The sequence below is a fragment of the Triturus cristatus genome, chromosome 12 (genome assembly GCF_964204655.1).
Source record: "Triturus cristatus chromosome 12, aTriCri1.1, whole genome shotgun sequence".
NCBI lineage: Eukaryota > Metazoa > Chordata > Amphibia > Caudata > Salamandridae > Triturus > Triturus cristatus.
In genome coordinates, this window is record NC_140595.1 from 330,969,496 (window position 1) to 330,995,218 (window position 25,723).

At 44.4% G+C, this 25,723-nt stretch overlaps 1 long non-coding RNA gene across 3 annotated transcripts in view; it reads left to right on the top strand.

The window, feature by feature from the left end:
- LOC146775975 (uncharacterized) overlaps positions 1 to 25,723 on the top strand; it is a 1,152,826-nt gene that overhangs the window by 1,068,178 nt on the left and 58,925 nt on the right. For 2 of the 3 annotated variants that reach the window (XR_014971952.1, XR_014971951.1), the window contains one exon: positions 22,939 to 23,035. The exons of the other annotated variant lie outside the window; for it this stretch is intronic. This is a non-coding gene — a long non-coding RNA (uncharacterized LOC146775975). The remainder of the gene's footprint in view (positions 1 to 22,938; positions 23,036 to 25,723) is intronic. 3 annotated transcript variants of the gene reach the window in all.

The following is a 25,723-nucleotide window of genomic DNA, read 5'->3' on the forward strand; positions in this document are numbered from 1 at the left end:
GAAGGGGATCCCTTGATCAGTGAGTATCTCGGATAGGAACCCTACTATGGAGAACAAGGATATCATGGCTTGGGCTACAGTAGGAGTGGTCATGCTAGATAAAGGGAAAGCTTCCGGGTACCTACTCGCAGAATCAATGATAACTAGGATGTACTGATGTCCCCAGGCTGAGGGAGGCAGGGGACCAACCTGATCCATACCGACCCGCTTACACGGGACGTCGATGATGGGCAAGGGGGCTTTCTTTATTCCCTCTGGGTTTGTATATTGGCATCGTACACAGGCTGCACAATGTTTTGCCACGTCCCTGTATACCCCCGGCCAGTAAGACCTACCCAACAGGTATTGAGGGTGTGTTCCTTGCCATAGTGCCATCCCCCCGTTTTGTTGTGGGCCAGGTACAGGACGTGCTCCAGAAAGAGAAAGGGAACGACCAACTGGGTAGTGGAGTGCCCCCCCCCCCTTTCACAGCCCTGTACAATTAGCCCCTTTTTAATAAAAAATAGGGTCCTACCTGGTCTGGCTCTTGTTTCTGGACCTGTTCCCAAGCATGGATAAGGGTGTTGTCTCCCCGCTGGGGTGTACGGAAGCTAACCGTGGTCATCTCACCCAGGTCTGCAAGGGAGAGAGGAAAAACATGGTGTGATGTATGTGACTGTCTATAGTCCTTCTTTTCCCTCCATCTTTCTTTCCTGCTCTTCTTTTCTTTTCCCGTTGTGCTTTATAAGTCACTGTCACTGAAAGGAGCCTCACGTAACCAGGCCGTGGTATTCCCTTTGGTCTCATCTAGATATTGTTCAAACTTGGGTGGTTGGTGCCAATGATGACAGCCTCAGGCAGAGGGAATGACCCTTACCTTCTGTAGGTGTGGGTCATTGGCTACGTCCAATAGGACCTCTGCTACCGGGTACAATTTGGTATCCCCGTGGATGCATGTAACATGTACGTGCTCAGTCTCCCTTATTTGTGGTCGGAGTACTAGGGCCCAGTCTATCACAGTCACATGACACCCAGTGTCTAACAGAGCCTGTTGCTTCTTCCTGTTTACTGGAACGCTCTTCCTGTACTGGTGGGGGCCTTTCCCAGTTACAAATATTTGCCCCCTGGAATACCCCACCTCCATGGGTTCGGCGGGTGGGGCCCAATGGGAACACAGTCTCGCTATGTGTCCCCACTCTGCGCAGTGGTAACATTGTGGCCCTTGCCCGCTTGGTCCAGGAGGGGGATAAACGGGTTTAGGTATTCGCTGGCAAGGCTTCTAGGAATTGTTCCATATACACCCTTTCTGTAACTTCTTTCATACTGGAAGTGTGGGGTGTCAGCCAACGCTTTCCCAGATCCTTGATTCTATAGTAAAGAGCGCGTGGGTTGTCTCCGGTTGTCCACTTCCACTTCTGGAATTTGGTTCTGTAAAACTCCTGGTCGCAACCCAAACGCTCAAGTATTGCTTTCTTGACCTCCTCATAGGCAGTGGTACCGTCAGGATTGGCGGCCTGGTAGGCTGCTTGGAGCTCTCCTGACAGGAGAGGGGCGATATATTGAAGTCACCTTTCCTGGGGCCAGCCAGCGGTGGTCTCTAGTCTTTCAAAGTTTATGAAGAAGTAGTCGGGATCCTCTCCCTCTTGGAACTTTGGCAAAACGGACCCCCGGAAGTTTGGGCGCACTCTGGTGCTCACTATGGCATCTGTGAGCCTTAGGATTGCTGTGTCCTGTACCTGTTGGTTCATTGTAAGCAGGGTGGCTTGTTTCCTCAATGCATCCTGCAGGGTTTCTCTATCATTTTTGGCGGTTTGGACCTGTTGCTCAAACACCAGTTGCAGGTGCCTTTGTCCTTCCGCAAGCTGATTGATTATACTCTCAATGGGCATGGGCTGTGTAATCGTTCTATACTTCGGGATGAAATCCCGCATCTGACTCCACTTTATAGGGATGAGGGTTGCTTGGAAGGCGTAAGGGACCACGGGACGCCATAATGCGAGACACATGCTTTTTTTGCGTGCTTCTTTATGGACAGTAAATGGGTAAATGTTCAGTGTTCTACATGTGATAATGAAAGAAAATACAACAAAAACGGCGTAGGGGAGAAATCCTCTCCCTGATTTCTGCTCTGGGTCATCAGGGTTGGGTTGGGGCCGGGTCTTTCAGGTTTTTCTCTCTCTCTGCCTCTCTCTCTCGATGGGCAGAAAGGAAAAGAAAACAGACCGGGTCAATACTGTGCTTGTGGGTTTTACCCTGGTGGTGCTACCGTCACCAATGCTACTGTAGTGGGAATAGGGACATGAGGGATATGTTGGTTGGCTTCCACCCTAGTGTTCTACCTTCCCGTGCTTCCCCACCACCCCCACCAAAACGATCCCCTGAGTGGTACTTGCCTTAAGCCACGGTCCGTCTCCGGGACCGTGGCGTAGGTACCCGGGGCGTCTTCTCCTTCCTGCAACCCACCGGGTTTGATTGGCGTGTACAACACACTCCTCTGGATCCATCTCTTCCTCTCCTCTAAGTCTTCGTCTTCTTCCTTCTTGCTGTTCTCCGCTTTCTCTGTCCGCCTCCTTCCGTCGTCGCGCGCACTCATGTCTGCCTCTTCGCCTTTTTGGTCCTCGCCTTTCGTTGACGTCAGAGGCCCCTCCGGCTCGCTCTGGCAGACACTAGACCACTACTCATTTCCGGTTGTGCAGGAGGTCCCGTCTCGTTCCCCGACCCCTTCCGGTCTACCTCGATGCCGTCCTCCTTACAGGGAGTATGAATGATTTGACAACACTAAAGAAATTTGATGGCATAGGGTCTTTAAAGTGGCTAGATGGGCTCAATTTTGTAAGAGTTTTGAGAATAGTGTTTTCATGCAAGGTTCTGAATAAGCTCCAAGAGGTATTGTTCTTTGGGGTGTGAACTGGAGTGAACAGGGGCACCACAGACTGAAGAGGGTGGACCCTGATAGGCGGCTAAATTCTTGCAGTTTAGCCGAGGGCAGGATCCCACTGGGGAGAGGTTAAGTTGGCTTATTGATTGATGCTTGACAAGTTCAAACAATATCCTTGGTTGATTTTTACCTTGCTCAAGTTGGTTTCTTAAGTAACTAGTGAGGAAATTCGATTTTCGATCTTGATCGTATTGAGCCGCCATTTTGTGTTCCGCCGCCATTTTGTGTTGCCCTCACTCAGGCAGCACGGCGAACGAAGTCTTTTCTGCTTTTCCTGTAGTATCGTGTCAAAATAGCCTTCTGCCTCTTTTACGAAACTCATGTCAGGGACTGGCTGAGTCCACTAATCCCCGTCCGTCTGGTTTGACTAATCCCTGTCTCAACTATCTGTTGGTTGACACTATTCTCTTCTGACTTTATCTTATCTTCTGGCCTTCGCTGTTCTCTGCTCGTATTCTCTCATTTCACAACTGTCCTCCAAAACACACAAATGTGTCCTGCCACCTGCAAGTCAGCTGTTAGCAATAAATGATTAAACCTGTGGGGAGGGGTGACAAACACAGTTGGAGGAGAGGCTTATTTGGGTTACTCGATATCTTGTTTTTAAACTCTTTCTAGTGGCTATGTCTTGTTTTCGAACTTTTCTTATTGGCTCTTCATGTATGTATTGGGAGTGTTCTTTGTTAATCTGTATGCCATCTATGTACTATAAAAGATTGTGCGCCAGGGAGTAAAGTGGCCGTCTCCTGAGAACATACCGTGTGTACTTCTGGGACAACTGTACTAGCTACAGCTAATAAATCTGATCTTATACGTCTAACAGAGTGTCCCGTGTCTCTGTTAGATAAAGCAGGTGAACCCAGGAGATTAAGGCGTACTCTGCGCCGCCAGGCCCATAAGGTTCTGGTTCTTCAACTGGCGCCCAACGTGGGGCGGCTTCAGAGGTAGCGGTTCTGCCTGAAGGTCGTGAGGAACCCCGCAAGAAAATTCTGGAGGAATCGCGAACCACGTCAAGCGACCCCTGTATGTCGAAGTAGTCCGAAGGTCTTTTGCAGCGTGGTTACTCCTTCCTGACGGCTACTGACGACTGCTGCCCTGACTGCCACCCTGCCTTGGCCCTCTTTTGGTGATGTATGGTAAGGCGAGACGATAGACGGGCCTCTGTTGGCGTAAGAAGACATCTTAGTTAAGTATTGGTGGGTAGCTCCCACAATTTTGTTTGGTCTTTGGTTCTTCGGGTCTTTGATTCGGCTATTGCAAAAGCCGAAGCCGAGGGGTGAGTACATTTGTGCTGTGTTAATTGATTTAACCCCCTTGATGTTTGTAAACAGTCCAGTGAAATAACGATGCCTGGTCTGAGTAAGTTTAGGAAACTTTGTTATTTTGGTTGTGATAGGGATTCCCGGCTGGAGGACTCTTGTCCGATTCCTTCGGTTGGAACTCCCACTTATGAGCTCTATTCTAAACATGGTGTTGGCCCCATTGCCTTTAACGAGGCATGGATCCGATACACGAAGAATGATGGTGTTTTAAAGTGGCCAGAAAATGGTAGTTTTGAGCCTGACGTACTAGATAATTTGGAAGCAATTTTATTTAAAAGAAAAGCCCGGCCGGCAATGTTTGACTCTTTCCGCCTCTGGCGTAAGGAAGCCAAACAGAGAGAAATTAAGCAAGCAAAACGAGATAGGAAAGCACAGGGTATGACGATTATACAGGCTGCTCAGCAGTTTAAAGATGATGAAGTTGATAATGCGATGGAAATTTTAGAGAGACAGCATCGTATGGCGATAGATAAATGCTATCCGGTGTTGCCTGCTTCCCCTCCTGATAAAAGAAAGGACTTAGAGGAAGATCCCTTGATGTCTCACTTATTGAGATTGCCTCCGCCCTATGTACAAGGTGCTAATACACCCCCGTTGTTACAGCCTGTTCAGCCGCCAGTTGTACCTCCGCCTGCTCCGGCTCTTCCACATTTGCCCCTTCCAGTATTGCCCCTACCAGCTTTGCCTTCGACTCCTTTGCCCTCATCTCCTGAACTTCGATCTCCTTTGCCTTCTGCTCCTCCTGTAATTACTGGTTCCCCTTCTGTTAGTTTGCCTATTACCTTGTCCCCTATCCTTATGTCCAGTTCTCCGTCTGTGCGTAAGTGACTCACAGATACTGTCTCAGTTCTTTTATCTCCTTTCTTTGAGGCTTTAAATGTGTCTCCGGCTTTTTCTCGAAGACAGTCTCGTAGTCAGTTCCCAGCTTCCGAAGAACGAGAAAGGTTCCAACTCGCAAATGGATCGAGAGCGGTCCCCAATATAGTGTGCCCGATATTATGTCCACCTTTTCACAATGGAATGCGCCCACTCAGAGATATGTTTTCAATGTTATGTGTGACACTCTCGTTAAAGAATGAGAAGACATGGATTTGGGTTTGGTTCCTCAGGGTCTGTTAGATGTTCAGGCTGACTTCGATAAAGGACTCATTGTGGGTTCTAAGGTTGAGGACGCTGTAAGGACACTTGTTACCTTTAGATCCTTATTTTCCTCGCAGACTTTTCTTGATTCTGATCCTTCGGTTAGGCTGACACTGAAAAATTATCCAATGAGAGAGGTTCCTCCAGTGTGGAAAGAAGCGGTTGCAGCCCAGGGTGCTAATCCAGCTGTTCCTGCTCACTTCCAGCGTATATGGGTAAATGTCCCCTGGAAGAGATCTGAAGTTTTGGCTCTTAAACAGTCTCTACCGGATCCTCATAAGAACCCTGCGGGTTATTATAAAGAATTGTCACAGACTGTTGATGCCTGTATTATGAATCTAGCCGATATTGATATGTTGATGGGAAATGTAGTCCCACAAGCGTTATGGGCTAGGATTCCTAGAGAGGATCACGCTCAAGAATTGGGTGGTACTTGGGCCGCTATAATTGCCGCTGATACAGCTCAAGTGGGTGGTGCTAAGCCTGTTGCTTTGATTTCAGAACTCCTGGTAGAATTATTACATTAATGAAAACGATGATGCCTGCCTTGAGAGTCAATTGGGATAAACTAGCTGCGTGTAAACAGAAGAAAGATGAGTGTCTCCGATTTCTTCACTCGTTTCGAGGAGACATTTATCGATCACAGTGGTCAAGATATGACTACAGAGGGTGGACAGCGATTATTTGTAGATAAATTCGTATTTAATTTGCTTCCTGAGCTGTCACACAAGTTGAAAGACTCCGAGAGTTCATAGGCTGTTTCTTCCTCTGCCCAGATATTGGCTACTGCTCAATATTACGAGAATAGGGACAAAGAAGAGAAAGAAAAGCAAGAGAAAAAGACTAAAGAATTGAAAACTAAGGTTCTTTTGCAACAAGCCTATCCTCCTCGTTATGCTCAGCCCCAGTTTCAACAGCCTTCGCAGTTTCAGAGGGTGTATCAAAAGCCTGAGCCGTTTATTCCGCGACCTTTGTTAGGTCCTAATCAATGTGCCTATTGTAGGGAGGAAGGTCATTTTAAGAATAGTTGTCCGGTTTTATTGCAGCGCAATTGAGCACTATCTGCTCCACGAGGTCGTGGTGGCCTCCAGTCAGCAAACAGAGGTAGAGGTCGAGGTGTGTTGACCCAAGAACAGCATTCCCTTCCTCCTCTAAATTCTGTGAACTACTTCGATCAGCAAAATGCTCGATCTACACAGTATTACAATGATGATCATTATGTTGAAATCGAGAATGAAAGTCTTCATGCTAACTAGGACAGCCATGGACAAAGTAAGGGAGTTGTGTCGATTCCAGTAGATCAGAATGAACCTTATGTTAATGTCACTACAATGGGTGTTTCAGAGCCATTTCTTTTAGATACTGGTGCGATGAGAAGTTCTATCATTCATTCTAAACTCCCTGGAACACCTTTGTCTGGCTTAACAAATGTATCTGTAGGATTCTCTGGCGCGCCAGTTCGTAATCCGGTCTCTTGCCCTTTGCCAATTTCAATTGGCCCTTATGATTTGGAAGCTCCGCTTCTCTTGACGAATGGCTGCGGCGAGAATCTGTTGGGCTTGGATTTATTGAAAGGAATGCATACAACGATATATTGTTCTCCTTCTGGTGTACATCTTACTTTAGGACAGAAATTGACTTCTCCAATGTATTTGTCTAAAGATCAATTTCCACCTGAATTGCTCTCTCTTCCTGCAACACTTTGGGCTACGGGTCCAAATGATGTTGGTTGTCTTGAGATCCCACCTTATGTTGTTACTCTCAAGCTCAATGCTGAATTGCCACACATTCCTCAATACAGAATTTCCATTGAAGGTGAAAAAGCGCTTTTGGAAATCATTTATGATTTGATACAGAAGGGTGTGGTTGAGGAAACGAGAGGAAACATATGTAATAGTCCTATTCTTCCTGTTCTTAAACGCACTGATCCTTCTCAGCCTCCTGTTTATCGCTTAATTGATCTTCGGTAGGTAAACAAAATTGTTGTACCGCAGTTTCCTGTTGTCCCAGATATCACTGCCCTGTTGACAATGATACCTTCCACAGCGGCTTGGCTTTCTGTTATTGATTTGAAAAATGCTTTCTTCAGTATTCCCATTGCCGAAGAGAGTAGGGATATTTTTGGCTTCTCTCTTGGAGGCCGAAGCTTCCGGTTCAAGCGCGCACCCCAAGGCTATTGTGAGAGCCCCTCTATTTACAGTCAAGCTCTGAAATGTCAGCTTGATGCTTTTCCTTTGCCGTCTGGTGCTACTCTTATTCAGTACATGGACGACTTGTTAATCGCTGCTGATTCAGAGGATATCTGCAAGAATGTGACTGTTGCATTGTTGCGTCACTTGTCTGATCTCAATCATAAGGTTTCACCTTCTAAGCTACAATATGTTTGCCGAGAGGTTACCTACTTGGGTCATCTCTTATCAAAGGAGGGAAGGCGATTAACCCCAGAACGTATCCAAGCGATTGCAGGAATGTCTGTGCCATCCACACAAAGAGAGGTGCGTGCCTTTCTTGGCATTACTTCTTATTGTAGACAGTGGATTCCGAACTTTTCTTTGTTGGCCAAACCTCTGTTGGCACTCACTTTGAAAGATACACCTCAGCCCCTTCCGTGGACTGACGAATGTCAGAGGAGTTTTACTGACTTACGTGCTGCTCTGTGCTCTGCTCCTGTATTGGGTACTCCGGATTACAGTAAGCCTTTCACGCTGTATGTCCATGAGAGAGAAGGTTGTGCGTTGTCGTTTTTAACGCAACGATTTGGAGACAATCAACGACCATGTGCCTATTTTTCGGCTACGTTAGATCCAGTAGCTAAGGCGTTGCCTAGTTGTCTTAAAGCGACAGCAGCAGCTGCAATTTCTATTCGTCAGTCGGCTGGAGTGGTGCTAGATAATACTCTCATTGTTATGGTACCACATGCAGTAGATACCTTGCTAAATAGGACGAAAACGCAGCATCTTACAAGTGCTCGTTTGTCTGGATATGAGCTGACGCTCTTGGCTAGTCACGTGCACATCAAACGATGTAACACTTTAAATCCAGCTACTCTGTTGCCTCTTCCGGAAGAGAAAGGTGTTCAAGAACAACATGATTGCTTCCTCCGTACTGAGGAAGAGACAAAAGGTAGAATTGACTTGACAGATACGCCACTAGTAGATCCGGATGGGATCCTATGGGTGGATGGTTCTTGTTTTAAGCTTCCTAGTGGAGAGACAACTTCAGCCTATGCTGTTACTACCTTGCATACGATTGTGGAGACAGCACGCATCAGACATAATTCAGCTCAAGCAACAGAAGTGATAGCTTTGACCAGAGCGTGTGTGTTATCTAAAGGAAAAAGAGTGAATGTATATAGCGACAGCCAGTACGCGTTAGGTGTGGCGTTTAATTTTGGGCGTCTGTGGAAAGAAAGGGGATTTCTTACCTCCCACGGCACTAAGATACAGCATGGTCAGTTGGTGACTGACCTTCTTGAGTCACTTGCTTTGCCTACCCATATAGCAATTGTGAAGTGTAGTGCGCATAAGAAGATTACGGATGATGTTGGTCGCGGGAATGCATTTGCGGATGAGGTAGCGAAAAGGACAGCCAGAGATGCTACAAGTCGCATGTATGTTGCGGGCCCTGCGAATTGGGTCAGAGAAAGAGGAATGTATGAGGACACAGTAGAAAGTGTAAAATCGATTCAAGAAGAGGCTACAGAGAAAGAGTTGAGTAAGTGGAAAGAAAGTACAGGAATGTTAGATGAGATGGTATGTTGGGTAGAATTGTCAGAGCACCAACGTTGGTTATTCACAAACATTGTTTCAAGACCAGACTGTACCTGATAAAGTCCGTTATATTCTCAGACCAAGACTAATTAAGAAAATTTGAGAATCTCTCTTCCATGTAGTTTCTATCCCGGTTGCAGGGTCACAGTAGGAGTCTTGGTTGTGACCTGAGTAGTGGCAATAGGCCTGCAGGACGTGCAGTGTCATAGGATGGCAGATAATCATAACCAAGTGATTGAGGAAGATTGCCGTGAGCATCCACTTAGAAGATGGAGACTACATTAGGAGAAAGAGAGAAAAAGGACAAGATGAAAGAAAAGTATTGTAAACTAGTGTACAGTCGTTGTGGTGTAACGTTATGTGTTTTTATATTATTGTGTATTTTATTGGCGTGTATAGGTTGGATTGTTCATGCTATGCAGCAAAAAGTTGTCCCTACTTCTATCTCTTTGCCTTCTTATTCTACTATCTCTCCACATCTATTTCATACACTTCCTCAACATGAACTCATCAGAAGAACCGAATACTACAATAATTCATTTGTTCAGTTATTGCACCAGCACCAATTAGTAATCAATACAACCGACTGTTGGGTGTGTGGACTTATGCCTCATACCACAGATAAAGGGATGCCATATTTAGTCCTTCCGTTCTCTTATGAAGGTTCCGCTTGGGCTTATTTTGTGATATTCTCTAACGCATATCAGAGGCGATTTAAACGACCTGTCAGTTCATATATTGGTGGACCAGATTTTACTCATAGTTCGTTGATAAAGGGAATGGTAGCTATGGCTAAAATCATGGAGAATAGTAAAATTTCTGTTGATGAGAGAAAAGCATATACTGATTGGAACGTCACTCATTACATCACTAGCCTTAGTGATAAAGTTAAACAGGGAAAATCTCCACCAATATGGACTGTTCCTAATCAAGGCAATTTCTGTTTGCAAATAAATGGCCAGACTACTGACACCGAACAGAGAGAAAGCTTTTGTTCCCATACATACATCCACTCATCTCCGCCGCTAGTACCATCTCAGGGCACGTATTTTATCTGCCACGATAGAGCCTATATGTGGTTGCCGACTGGTTTTTCTGGAACATGCTATATAGCTTTCCTTCTTCCCCCTACATACACTGCTTCTTCAAATCATCACAGAAACAGATATGGCAGAGGAATTATTGATTCCAAAGACACAGCAGGACAAGAGGGAGGAGATTTTCTCAAAGGATTTCTTCCTTTTTGGGGTCCTATGGCCAATAGCAGAAACATGAGACAACTGGTTTGTGTTGTAGAGACTAATATAGACATTACTGTAGGAGTTTTGAGTAATATCACAGCAGAACTACAGGCGGATCGTCTTATGACATTACAGAACCGAGTTGCCCTAGATGTTGTTCTTGCGGACCGTGGTGGAGTTTGTAAATTGATCGGATCTAGTTGTTGTATTTATATACCTGATGATGCTCCGACGGTATACCAAGCCATCTCTAAATTACATGTAATCTCCGAGTCGATTCATCAGGACGAAGGAGATTGGTCGTTACTGGGATGGTTTTGGGGACTACTGTCTAAATGGGGATGGAAGGTATTAACATTCCTTGGAATGGTTTTGGCCATCATTTTCTCCTGTTGTCTCTGTATGCACTGTGGCCCCGCCATCTGCGGCCTTTGTGCTACTGTGTGCATCCCAAGACCTAAGTCACAGAGAACAGAGAACATTAAAATGATGTTGCAGCAACAGCTTGATGACCTCATGGCCATTGACTCAGATTAACGTGAGTCTGTGTATTTTGCCTGAGTTCTCGCAAAAGGAGGGTCTGAGGAAATTCGATTTTCGATCTCGATCGTATTGAGCCTCCATTTTGTATTCCGCTGCCATTTTGTGTTGCCCTCACTCAGGCAGCACGGCGAACGAAGCCTTTTCTGCTTTTCCTGCAGTATCGTGTCAAAATAGCCTTCTGCCTCTATTTACGAAACTCATGTCAGGGACTGGCTGAGTCCACTAATCCCCGTCTGGTTTGACTAATCCCTGTCTCAACTATCTGTTGGTTCACACTATTCTCTTCTGACTTTATCTTATCTTCTGGCCTTCGCTGTTCTCTGCTCGTATTCTCTCATTTCACAACTGTCCTCCAAAACACACAAATGTGTCCTGCCACCTGCAAGTCAGCTGCTAGCAATAATTGATTAAACCTGTGGGGGGGGGGGTGACAAACACAGTTGGAGGAGAGGCTTATTTGGGTTACTCGATATCTTGTTGTAAAACTCTTTCTATTGGCTATGTCTTGTTTTCAAACTTTTCTTATTGGCTCTTCATGTATGTATTGGGAGTGTTCTTTGTTAATCTGTATGCCATCTATGTACTATAAAAGATTGTGCGCCACGGAGTAAAGTGGCAGTCTCCTGAGAACATACCGTGTGTACTTCTGGGACAACTGTACTAGCTGCAGCTAATAAATCTGATCATATACGTCTAACAGAGTGTCCCGTGTCTCTGTTAGATAAAGCAGGTGAAGCCAGGAGATTAAGGCGTACCCTGCGCCGCCAGGCCCATCAGGTTCTGGTTCTTCACTAGCTTTAGAAATTCTAATGCGTTTGTTATAGATGTTCCTTAATGATCTCAGGTGTTTGAGATGTTCGAGGGACAGTGAGGATCTCCACAATCTTTTCGCTGGTCTCAGATTTACTCTTTCAGCATTCAGGCTACCATTGTACCAGGGTTTGGAGACTTTGGAACACATTCATTTTAGCTGTAAAGGGGCAATCGAGTCTAAAATGTTCATCATGGATCGGTTGTAGTGGTCTGTAAGGTCATGGGCATTGGACATATCCACAGGAGAGGGCAAAATGTCATTACCGAGGGATGTCAGATCATTCAGGTTAATGTTTCGGAGGCTTCTTTGCCAGTGTTTATTTTTTTTAGCAGCACTTTATTAGTTCTCACAGATTCAGTGATGAGGAAGGTGATGAAGTGGTGGTCTGTCCAGTCGCAAGGGACAATAGATTGAAGTTGAACGGAGTTGGTCTTACCAATGATTAGATCTAAGTTTGCTTCCTTAATGTGAGTAGGGCTGTCACATATTTGTCTTCGATTTTGGTCCATTAGGAAGGTTTTAAGGCTTTGACTGAAGGGTCATTCATGTTATTCCAGTGGAGGTTAAAATCTCAGAGAAAATCTGTGTGCTGTGAAGATCTGCATTACTTGAGATGATTTCCATAATTTGTAGAATGAAAGAAACATTGTCTAATGGAGAATGGTAAAACACATGGAATTTGCATACTTGCCTGTTGTTATATGCAACCTCAATGCATATGTATTCGCATGATGAAAGAGCAGCGGATTGTGGTTGTTTGACTGATAGATTGTTATGGTATATACAGGCGATACCTCCACCTTGTCCACTAGATCTGTCTATTCTAATAATGTCATAGCTAATGGGGACTAAGAAGTCAAGGATAGGTGCAGATGAGTCATTTAGCCAGGTTTCAATCAGCATTAAGAGATCCAGATCATGTGCGAGGATGAGGGCAGTGATATCTGCTGCATGTCTTACTGCAGATCTGCAGTTAAGAAGCATGCATTTAAGCTTAGGATTGGTATCAGCTAGAGGCGTTTTTGTGGTGGTGACTCGTGTGAGGTTGTTCTTGGTTATGGATATGGAATTGACCCTAGGTTCTCTGTGCGGGTCAGCATGGGTTGTCTTGATTTGACACTTATTGTTTGTGTTGATGGCGTACGTTGGGTCATATGAGCGTAGGAGGGAGCGAATATCCTTGTCAGATAGTAGATCACTTAGTCTAATGGGTCGCGAGGGGAAAAGAGGAAGGGGTGAAGTTTTCCATCTAGAGTGAGGCAAGGGCAAGAGTGGTGAGAACACTGAATGAGTGGCGTGCTGGAAGCCTGGTGCAGTAGTTAGTGGGATGGGTGTGATTATGACTGTTTTCAGAGCAAACACAATAAGATGATGGACGTAGCACTGACAGTTTTCAGACACCCACCCCCAGCCACTATTAGATCTGGGCGGAATCCATTATCTTTCTTTAGCTCCCTCCGCTACCCCAGTTCAGACCCAGCCATACGCAAATCAGCCTTGACCCTGTTCCTCATGGGAACAGTCCAGCCCAAACTGCCATGCCATGTCTTCCCTGGACCAGAAACAAGCATCTTGGGACCTGTTTCGGGGTAACACCCCTCATCAGCCAGGCTAGCTTGAATGCAGTGAGCAAGAGACCCATGTTTGGGCATACCCTGCCAACTTAGGGCAAACAAAGCAAACACAATAAATGGGTCTGAACTGGGGTGGCAAAGTGAACTAAAGAACGATGATGGATTCAGTGTCAGAAGTCTGTAGAATGAGGGAGTCGCACCAAGGGAGGTCAGGCGGGTCAGCGGATCAGAAGCTGGAGAGCGGAAGTGACACTTAACAACATCAGTAGTGTCCACAGATTCTCTGATGCTAACCGCCTACATCCATCTACGCCCGGCGCTCAGCAAGAGGAAGCGGCAATTATTGGCATCCACAGTGCCCTTCATTTTACTGATGCAGGCTGCCTGCATCTATCGGTGTATGGCAGGTTGGCTGCCAGTGAGCTAGGCAGTGGGGCACAAATAGCTGTTGTGTTTTGGGTGACTTTAACTCATCAGGCGTCTGCGTCAGATGATCAAGCTCTTGCAAACCTTCGAGGAGGGTGGGAAGAGCGCAACTGGCAGGAGACAATGCAAATCTGGTCAGATCAAGTATTGACATATGGAGGGGAGAACATGAGTAGCTCCAGTTTCTGTTAAGGTTAAATGTGTTCCTGAGTGTTCGTCGGTGCAAAGGTTAGTCGTAGAGGGGCGGATGTCGGAGTATAGACTGGGATATTCAGTAATTGTTGATCCCATACCTGGGAGCTTTCACTTGAAGCTCCATCCCGGCGGCCTGCGCTCGCTCAGAATGGTGCGTCGGCTCCGCTAGGGGCACTGTACGCAGTACATGGTCTCTCTTCCCCTTCCATCTTGTTATTCTCTTTTTCTGGAGTGCAAGAAGGATGAGAAGCACTCCCGGCCCCCATACCGTTGAGTCTCCAGGATAGTTAGACTTGCCAAATACGGTCACTGTACCAAATTGTATTTGAACCAAGAGGGTGAAAATAGCAGCCATCACTGAGTGAGTCCCAGAGTGATACTGTAAGATCGCGGGACTTGAGAATAGTCCATCTGGGCCCATTTAGACTGGTTACTCTTTTACTCCATGAGAAGCAAACATGCTGAAATTCAAATGGTTTAGTAGTGACCTCTGTATTGATGGATGATTTTACATGATGTTTTACCTCAGGTTTGTTGTACATAACTAGTAAGAGTAATGTAAGTTCAGCCTAATATAACGGTATAAAATATAATTGCACCTGAACAACATGGCAGGTGCCCGGAGAGGGGATTTCAGGGAGGAAGCATGTGAAGAACAGATCTTGCTCCCTATTAATGAGAAGTTTGTGGATACCATCACACATCCTGCAAAAGGCCATCTGGTCAGCCTTGGAGCCCCTGAAGAGACTAATCTTGCTTCTAATGGCTAGTAGCTTCACAAACCCCTCTGTGGAAAATGACATTGGGCCCCTGACCCAGGAAATCACAACTGTTACCTTTCAGGCTGCTCTTCAATGAGCAGTATGTCTGAGTTATGTCCGAGTTATGTCTATTCCAAAATCTTTGTACCATAGCTTGTTTGACCTTGTGGCCAACTCATTCACATTCCAGGATAAAGAGGACCAGTCAAGGGATCAAGTCTCACCCACTGACCTCTCTGGCCTACCTGTCATTTCTGTCATCCCACTTGAGCCAATCTGCCTGCGCCCATCCCAGCCTTTGATCGTCCTCTAAATGGCATTATGAACTCCTTACCCCACCCAAATCCCTACTGCCTCATGTAGTGGTTTCCAAACTACTCACCCCCATTGCTTGAAGTGTCTGTCTTCCTATTACACAAAGAACAATAATAAAGTGCACAAACTCCAACCCTTGTGGATGTTAGTATAATGAGTCTGTGTGTCATCCACAGAGAGTCCTCCACCTCCGGTCAACACCCCCCCTGCCTGTCTCCCAGCTGGGGAGGAGTCTTACGTGCCTGCCTCCAGGCCTTGGTCTGCGTCTCTGCATCCTTCAACTGCTTCTGCCAGTCCTCACTGTCCATGGCTGGGGACTGGATGCGGCTGATCAGGTCTCACCTGGGTGTCTCCGTTCCTCTCCATCCCTAACAACTATCTCCAGCCCTCCAGCCAATCCCACACTTTGCTTGGAGTATGAAAAAACAGTATTTCCCTTCCGCCAGGACTTTCAGCTTTGCAGAGAAGAGCATCATGTATTTTAGACTCCATCTCTGCAGCTACCCTTAGCCTTGCTAAATGTTCTGCGCTGCGCCTGTACCTCTTGTGTAGAATCTGGAAAGACCATGACTATGTTGCTCTCAACCCTGAGGGGTCCATGCAGTCTGGAAGCATGCAGTACTGCCTCCTGAACACTACAGTTCAAAAGTCTTGCAATGATCAGTTGGGCCACGCCCATGGCGAGGTGGCACCCCTGCAATCGATGGGCCCTCTCTACAGCAAGTTGGGCCGAGAGTTGTTGGGGGAAGAGAAAGGACCAAAGCAAGTTTTCAACCAATTCTTCCAGGGTCCTGCCCTCCCCTCAGTTACACCCACCAGATTCGCATTATTCCTCCTCGATTTCCCCTCTGCATCTTCTGTCTGCATAGGCAGGCGACTAGTGGTCTCTGAGGTGCCCTTCCTCCTCCTGCAGCTGCTGAATGGCCCCACCGTGATCCTCCACTGCAGCCTCCACTGTCCCCACCTGTGTCGACATCACCTGCAGGTCTGCCTGCAGGAGAGGGAGGTCTACTACTACTGTGTCTATCTTCTGCTCCAGGGTTGCTTTGGTGTCCTGCAAGGCCAACAAGAAGTCTCTCAGAAAGGAACTCTCTGCCACGATCCTCGGGGGGGGTGGGGTGTCTCCATGTGCTTGTTCATCCCCCAGAGCCAGGGTGCGGAACACATATTTCTTGACTTTGAGCAAAGCTTCCGCTTTCTGGCCTTTATCACATACCATTGTGTCCTACAACGCCTCCGTGGTGGAACCCCATCACAGGCAGCAAGACCCCCAGTTTACTCCGGTGTACTGTAGAGCTGGGTCATTCCTTCCCTCTCCGGTACCTCCTCCTGGTGAAAAACTCGGTCCTAATCCAATCAACGCCAGTCATCACCCCCTTGAGTTTCACGCCCCCAGTACAGTTCTCTGAGGAACAGTATTAAATCAATGCTAGAGCACGCCAGTCCGCTCCACTCCCTGTTTGCTCCCTGCACTCCGTTGTTTGGTGTACTACCTTCAGACCGGCCCCACTTAGGAGTGGGGGGGAATTAAAGGACTCAAGCCGGAGCCTTGTGGTGCTGATCGCCCCCAGTCAAACTAGGCTCTCGCTCCAAGGGCTCATGTGTCTGTGCCACCTTAATAGGCTGCTCTGTCTCCCTTCAGTGCCGCCCCAGGAGACACACCCTCCGTTGGTACATGGATCTGTGTCACCTGGGATCCACGCCAATGCCTCCTCAATCTCCTGACACAGAGGCCGCCGCCCTGCATCTCCAGCCGCAGCAGGTGAGCTCTTGATCAACTGCACCGACGGGCGCTCAACTCTTAAGGATGGGGTCTACTTGCCCGCTCGCTTGCCACCCTGTTGCTCATAGCCTCGGGCAGTCTGCTGGGCCCCAACCAAACCCTGCTGCTCTCATCTGGTGTGCTGGATCACCGGGCTCCCAGGGAAGGCCCAGTCTCAGCAGCCGACGTGACACATACAGCTGCTCCACTGTACAACGCCCAACACTGGCACGGACAACTTCCACAGCCCGACCATCTGCACCTCCAGGGGTCCACCGGCATTGTAATCGACTTTGTTAACAGCCAGGAGTTTTGATTGGAGCCTTGACATCCTCTCCCATGCAGGATCAGTCAGGATTAGCGTGTATTCACCGTTCTCAGTGGGACCTCCTTTTTACTGCGCTATGTTACTTTGGGGCTTGGCCACGCCCCCCTCAAGAAAAAGGTTATTTAATATCATCACATACTCCGAATACCAGATGTCCCAATGGGTTATATGTTTCCATGGAGACACGAACTGTACCCAGTCCATGGAGAGGAGTCATTAACTCCTGGTAAAGATTTATCCCAAGTTGGATGAACTGGCCATTACAGAAGCAGGACCGGTGGTGGTAGGAGGTCTCTTCGGTGACCCCTTCATTACACAACTTGGCAAGTTTTTCACCACCTTTAGAGAGATACATATGTTTAATTCACTTAATTAAAATAATAACTTTATATAGCACAATACAATAAATTAAAAACATTCATAAAAATAAAAATTATGTACTTCATCATCCAGGGGATCATGAACGGAAACTTTAACATAAAAATCAGGGTGAGCTTAAGCCAAGGGTCGTATACTAGTTTTCTGAATTTAATTGTTCTGTTGAACTATTCACACCAGAGCTCCTGGTTTCCCCTGAAGCCGTACAGAAAATTGTTGCTAACCTTCCCATACATACTGGCACATGCATCAACAAAGACTTTTGCGATTCCTTAATTGCTATTTTTAAGGAATCGCAATTAAGGAATTGCAAAAGCCTATGCATGTAGGAATCGCTATAAAAATAGCGATTCCTTAAAATTCCTTAATTGCTACTTGCAAATTGCAAGTAGCAATTAAGGAATGCCGTCCCATTCATTCCTATGGGCCTCCAGGCCCATAGGAATGAATTGGAGATTGCATGAGCAAATTGCGAGTACCAGTAGGTACTCGCAAATTGCTCATGCAATTTCAAAGGTGCAAGGGTGTCAAAATGACACCCTATTGCACCCCTGAAATTGATCTGTGCACTTATGTTTCACACATACATGCTCTAAGGGCATGTGTGTGCGCAACATGAAACTTTGAAAAATGCACAAAAGTGCATTTTGCAAAGTTTTTGCAAATTACCATGAAGTTCAACTTCATGGTAATTTGCTCCCCCTATTAGCCAAATCGCTAATTTTTTAACTTTCATGCATTGCATTTAAGGAATCTCAATTTGGGATTCCTTAACTGCAATCGCAATTTAAGGAATCGCTATTTAAAGATTCCTTAAATTGCGATTTTTGCATTTGGGATGATGCATCCCAAATGCAAAAATACAGGGAGCAAAGGGGCAGATTCTGAGAATCTGCCCGTTTGCGACCGGGTTTTGCTTTGATGCATATGGGCCAAAGTTCTCATACCGAGTAAACAATCGTCAGGGACTGGCGCTGTCAACCATAAGACTGCGTGATATTCATGTCACCCAGTCCAGAGAAAAGATCAAAGAACATGCTCTGCTGTAGATGGAGTTCCTACACGCTTTTCCTTAGGTGGGTAGCAGTATCTCTTTGAATTCCCTTTATCCTAACATGGGTAGTTATTTCTAGGCATGCCTTATATTTCCTCTTCCATGATACTAGATGTAAAGTGCAGATGTAACAGTGGAAAAGTTGTTATAAATGAAAAAGATGAAATTGAACAGCATCAGGATGGACCACTTGCTTGTTGTTCCTTTATAAACAGCAGTGTTACTTCATATTCTCTTGTTTTTCCTTATTATTCATCAGGTCTCATATTGCCTCTTCCATGATACCAAGTATAAAGTGCAGATGTAACAGTACAAAGTTTGCTATAATGTACAAGGATGGCATTAGACTAATACATGTACTAGTACCTCCTTCATATTGCTACGGCTGTTATTTGACCTTTGTCTGATAGTAACCTGTCTGCTTTTGTAACAAATGTTATGAAAGCTGCAATCACTTGGGGGCATCCAGCCTTTAAACAAAAAGGTAGCTCATGGCGACATGTTCTGATGCCGTTGTAGTTAAATTATTTTTGCAGCAAAGTCTTAAATTTACTAAGAAGCTTAGGGCAAATTGATACAATGTAAGTAAAACTTTCCTTATGTTGATGACACAGTCGGCACTTGGAGGAAAGATGTTTCGATGACTATTTTGGCAGGCAATCTGCAGTTTGACACAGGACAAAGCGTAGTTGTAGCAACTTGATTGTATACATTTTTTTCAGTAAAACTGTTAAGTGCGGCTGTAGACAGGGTTGTTTCTAAGGGCCAATGACCATTGATGCATTACTTCTTTTGCTGAATTCTTTCTTTTCTCTATTCCATGAGATCCTCTTTATTTGTTTGTTTAGAGATGTTTTGAAGAGTTCATGCGGTAGTGTCAATTCCCATAATTAATTTGCCTTTAAATTATTCAAGGACAACTCAAAAGCCTGCGTCCAGCTATTTATTTATTTCGGAATAGCAATTTGAATTTCATTTCTTTCTACATACGGGAATGCAATGTCGCCTGGTCGGACACTCTTAATAGTGACATATACTTAAGCAAGGGGCTGTGTTGAACTAGTCCTTAACTAAGCACTCCAAGTTACAGCCCCATCTGGGCCAGAGATGTATATTCCAGGAGTTGAAAGTAAAGGCGAAATGCTTCACCTTGTGCAGAATTGAGAAAGGGCCCAAACTTCCCTGGAAAAGCCTCTGTGCCAAAACTGATTGTTGAAATAAACTTCCCTTTATCACTGTAATAAGAAGCATCAGAGTTGGGCTTTGCAGTTTGCAGTGTAAGGATTGAAGGGCTGCCATTAAGGAGGTGGTTTTTTACTTTAATGAGTTAAGATGTAAGTGATAAGACAGGCAATCCTGCAGCCAGACACCAAGATATTCATAGCAAGAGCTTCTTGAAACTGGCAGGCCACCCAGAAACCAGTTACCTTTCTTTTCAATCTTCCTTCTGAGCACCCATTGAGGACCTGATATCCAGCCCAATGTCGTCACCTTTTTTTCATTATATAAAGCGCAACAGTTATGTGACAATTTCTGTCAAGTGTTTCTGAGAGGCAGAGAATGGTCCACCAGCTGCTTGGTTACTTTGGCTTCGCAGAGATTGAAGAATAGAAAACCATTTTAATGGAGGTACCAAAAGAGGTTTGAAAAATGTATTCCAACCGTAGATCTTGGAAGAGGTTGAGGAATGAGAGGAACTTTCAGTGGGAGCCCTAATACATCTGCAGAATCAACAGGTTGGGACTATGCCTTTTTTCCAACCTATAGTAAGGGGGAATGTTGCACCTATTCGTAAATAAATGGAACTTAATTATGTGGGTTGCATGGGTTCTTCAGATTAAAAGGCATCATAATGGAGTTCTACGGAATTCCAATGCAGAGATGTAAGCTGGTTCTCCTTACCTTTTCAAAGGCAGAGATGTTCCTCATAGACAATAAAGTGTTGTTCTAGTTAAACAAGAATGCAATAGAACCAACGTATTTACACCAAAGGGGTTTCCTCAGCAACATATTTTTGGTTGCAAAGAAAGATCAAGGACCACAAGTAGGTTCTACAATTCTTGTGAAAGAAACAGGTGTACAGGTTCCTGGCCTTACCATTTGGTTCCTCATCTGCACTGTGGTACTTAACAAAAGTTCTGCAACTGGTCCTAGAACTGTTAAGAGCCATAGGTGTCATATTTATCGTTTATCTGGACGGTATTCTATTTATGAATCAGAAACAAATACATCTGTGTAGCGAGCAAAGCGTGGTGGTGATAGAGACTAACCATGAAGAAGATGGTACTCATCAGAAGGGAGCTTAGGAGAGCGCTGGAAATAGGACAAGTCTCCTTGAGACAGTTGTCTAGGCTGCTAGGATTATTAGCATTCTCAATACAGGCGATCTTTCTAGCCCCTCTTCATTACCGGACACTACACAGATTGTAGGCTTCACATCTGAGAAAAGGGTTCACATGTGTGTCGAGGTAACCTTGACGGGGAAGCCAAGAGAGTGTTCCAGTGGTAGTTGAACCATATGGAAAACAAGAATGGGAAAGCCATCTTTGGCTCAGTGCTGGATATGGTTAAGAGTCTGATGAAAGTTGCTCAGGTTAGTGAGCTCAATATAGGGACCTCTCCATGGGAGGATTATGGCCAGAACAAAAAAGGCATTTCAACTCCTGCCCCATCCTACTGAAGATGGACATTTTGTCAGCAGTGTGATACATAAGCATATTAGGGGGAATAACATTGAAACATCTGGTGCATATAGCCAGGGATTTCTGGCATTTGTGCCTAGTCAAGAAGATATCCATAATGCTCAACACCTTCTGGGGAGAGACAACACTATTGCGGATTGGACCTACAGGCATCTGAAGGATTGTAGCACTTGAAAACCGGAGACACAAGTGTGTCAGAATAATGAAGTGGGGTCAATGCCAGATATATCTATTTGTGTCCCAACTGGATCATTAACTTTCAAGATTCTACAGTTGAAGTCCGGATACCCTAGCAGAAGCTATGGATGATTTCCTTCCGTATTGGAGCCCGTGTCTAGATTATGCGTTTCCACCATTTACAATAATCAACAAACTTGCAGCACAAGTCAGAAGATCCAAAGAGAAGTTGGTGCTGGTGACTCCACTATGGAGATCACAAATGTGGTTTCTAGTTCTTCTGTAATGTTCTTTGGATTCCCTAAACCTTCCTACCAAACTTACAAATATGCCAAAGGATGTTTAGGGCAAGTCACATAAATTGGTAGTAGAAGCGACCCCCAAGCTGATGACCTGGAGGATTACCGGGGACTCTTTAATATCCCAAGGCTTTTGGAACAGGTTACTAATTTTATCAAAAAAGCATGGTCTGAGATTACTGTTAAGTGATCTAGCTCTGCGTGGCAGAGATGGTCATGCTGGTGTGTAGGGCAGGGTCTAGATCTCATGCAGCAGATGTAGCACACATCCTGATTTTGTCAGATTTTATAGGTTTGGGATTGGCTTATTGTATACTTAACACATGTAGGTCAGCGGTTACAGCAGGACACAAACCTCTTCGATATACACCTGTGTGAGAATACCCAGTGGTTTGTAGACTTCTTAGGGTGTGTGACTGTCTGTCCCAGCGAAGCCTTGCTACAACAGAATCTGGGATGTGAACTTTGTTTGAGGTTCCTAGAGGCTTGGTAGGATAATGAATTTGAGCGGGAAATTCTAAGTAAGTTGGAAATATTACTATATGTCATCTCATGCAAGAGAGTGCCTGATGTTAAGGCATCAGATATAGCTTCTAGGATCTTTACTTCAAAGGGGTTACATTTACGGTAGTTAGAAGAACAGAATGTAACACTAAGAGTTCAGTACAGAGCGATACCAGGTAGTCTAAAATTGTGTGTGGTGAGATGTATTACGGCCTATGAAAACATCAATGAAGAGGTGAGGCCGGTGGGTCCAAACCAACTGCTAATTTCCATTAAGAAATCTTATAAACCGATTTCGCCTCCTTCACTTACAAGATGGGTCCATTGGATCATAAGCGAAGCAAGACCTCCTGAATTGAGCAGATTGGTCCTCCGATTCTACAATCATAATGTTTGTTTTATGCCAGTGATGGGAATGGCAATCACCAGAGAGCTTTAAACTTGCATAATCTGAGCCTTCGGTCCTGTCACAATTTAAAAAATGTCCTTCCTACTATGAAGGAAAGTTTCAATTGTAGGATACAGAGGCAAGAAAATCCCAACCAGCACCTCATGTCGACAGATCCTACCAGCATGTTCAAGAACCAGACTATGTATGGTATAAGTATGTGCAATTTTGTTGATTTGAAGTATCTACAGATATTTGTCTCTTTCACAAATGTAAATGTTTGTACTTTTTGAGGGTACAGTTTCTTAAATCTAATTCTTTGCTCTAGAAAGGGTACAGAACCAGGACTATTGATGAGACTCATGGAGGAGTGTGAGATGGATGACGAAGCATGGTATCTAGGAAATTTAACATTCTGTTGTTTGGTAAGTTGTAAATGGGAATTACCCTATAATGTCTTTGCCCACATAGTTTTGCAGTGCTGTCGAGAAAGAGTTGACTTGACACAATCGCTCTATTTGGTCATTGATTCGAATGGAATTATGTTGTGCCCTATTTTGCTAAATTTCAGTCATATTAATAGCTCTGCTGGATATCTGGATATAGAAAGAAAAGTATATGCCAATACTCTACTAACAGAATTAACCAGCTGGATCGAGGTAAAAGAGATACTATCCTTCTACCAAACTGAATTCCGAAAAGGTGGCTCAAAAATTAAAAATATATTTGCGCCAGCCTTTATAGCACAGCAAGGAAACACAAAAAACATAATGATGCTGGTGTTTGCATGCTTTGTGGATTACCTGTCTGAGTTTGATGATGTCTCCTGCAATACGTTATGGAAAAAGATGAAAAATTGAAAGATCCCTGACAGTCTTTTGAATACTTTCATCTCACTATATAGCAGAACCTGGGTACGAATAAAATTGGCTTGGGACATGATGTCCCAAAAACTCTACACAGAATGGGGTTAAAAACAGGACTGCATTTTAGCCCCAACAGCCAACCTGGGCAAGGCACTCCAGAGAGAAAATTTAGCCACCCCAATAAGTGCTCTTACTGCAGTACGCGGACGACTTGGTAATATTTGACCATACCAAAACAGGTCTACAAAGGGGGTTGGACGCCCTAAACGTCTAAAATGAAAGCAATGACCAGGTGGCCAATCAAAATAAGACTAAAGTGGTTGTTTTTGGTCACTATGCAAAGAAGTCCTTCCTCGGGTGGAGGATGGGTGACCAGGTCATCAGGGCCTTTTTTTTGTTTTACAAAAACAAGAGCAACCCATATGTCCCTGTGAGCTGGGTATAGCTGATCATTCAACATACAATTGTTCACAAGGAACTAATTTAATCAAAACAAAAGTGAAAATTACGCAAGGAGTGTTAGTTCCTTGCATCCAAATTAGAGTTGTAGTTATAGCGGCAAATTATAGCCTTCTAATATTGTTATTTCATTGGTTAAGATAACGAATCAATCAAAGTTTGAAAATGAAGCCCACATACAACAGAATTTCTGTTGTGCCCACTTCAGCCGAACATTGGCGTAATTTTTATTTTGCAAAAGATAATCATAAGTCACTTGAGTCACTTTTTTATCTTGTATATAGTGTGAATACAGAGTAATTGTTCCATTCCTTTTTCTCATGATTATCTTTTGGAAAATAAAAGTTACGCCCATGTTCGGCTGAAGTGGGCACAACAGAAATTCTGTTGAATGTGGACTTCAGTTTCAAACTTTGATTGATTCATTATCTTAACCAATACTAGCATTAAGTTACTTGGCTGACAGAATGATTTCATTGATTCAAAATCTTGAGAAATTCTCATGATGCAAAATAGATAACTTTCGCAAATTGTGGCAGGTGGTAAAAGTTAAAAAAAATAAAAAATAACCCTGACCTTGTACAAAAAAGTTTTTGGGAACCAGAGAGTGGATATCACCTCGGAAAATTGGTTATTGATATTAAAAATATAATATTATTTGCCGTGCACATAGTCACAAATGAATGTTTTTGACCTTCCTCAGGCGCAATTTGGTCAGAAAGCAAAATAAAATTCTCTAGAAGTCCATTCAAATTTAACAAACAGTGGCTATCTGAAAATTGAAATGACACTTTCTATTCTACTCTGGCTAACAAACCCAAATCACGAATTGATGAGTATATTCTACTGTCCTCAGAACATCAAAGACTGGAAAATACACTAGAGTTAATAATAACACTCAAACTGAAAACCCCATCTTGGTGATTCATGGCCTCAGTTTTCCAACAGTATTGCTGGCTGTCTGTCCACAACTGTCTTTTTCCCTATGAACCCTTCATATCCATCTATAATACTGTCTCTCCTGAGTCCTGTTCACTGTTGTTCTAATATTTATGTTCTTATCAAACTGTAATCCAAATTTATTTTTACTGTCTCCCTTGTTATGGGTGCAGTGTGCCTACACAATCTGCTTCGGTTGTGCTTAATAAAATTGGTAATACAAATAAAGAAAAATAGAGAAGATTCTAGTGGCGTAGAGACGTGGATAACACCATTCTTCAGATATTTATCCAACTATGGCTTTGAGTGTTAATTTCTCCATTCTACTAATCAAAGACCCTGCTGTATGGTACTTGAGCACCAACTTCTAACTCAATGGGGTAATCATATTTGTGATACAAAGGATGTGAGTTTCCTAGTAGTAGGGCATTTCTAGATTTTCAGAAGAAATCCGGTTGGGACATATAAAGGATATTTCTCTCTAAAGTATGCCTGATAGCACCTTATGAAGAAGTAAAGACTAATTGAAAAGGGTATTGGAGGGCTATTGGAGACTCTAGTACTGGATCCTTGTGAGGGAAGAAAGATCTAACTGAAAACAAGACTATTGCAAGGCTTTAGATCCTGTAAACTTGCTGTAGTTGCTACTTGAATAAATAATCTTACTCGTAATAGGACCTTGCTGGTTCCAGCTCACTATTTCAAAAGAATATCATTGAAAACATTGGAAATATGTCAATACATATATCTCTTGATAAAACCGAATTCTATGGTACTAGGTTTCAGAGTATATGGATAAGGTACACGTCATTTCTTAACTATATGCAGGAACTGTCAACATTTCAATAT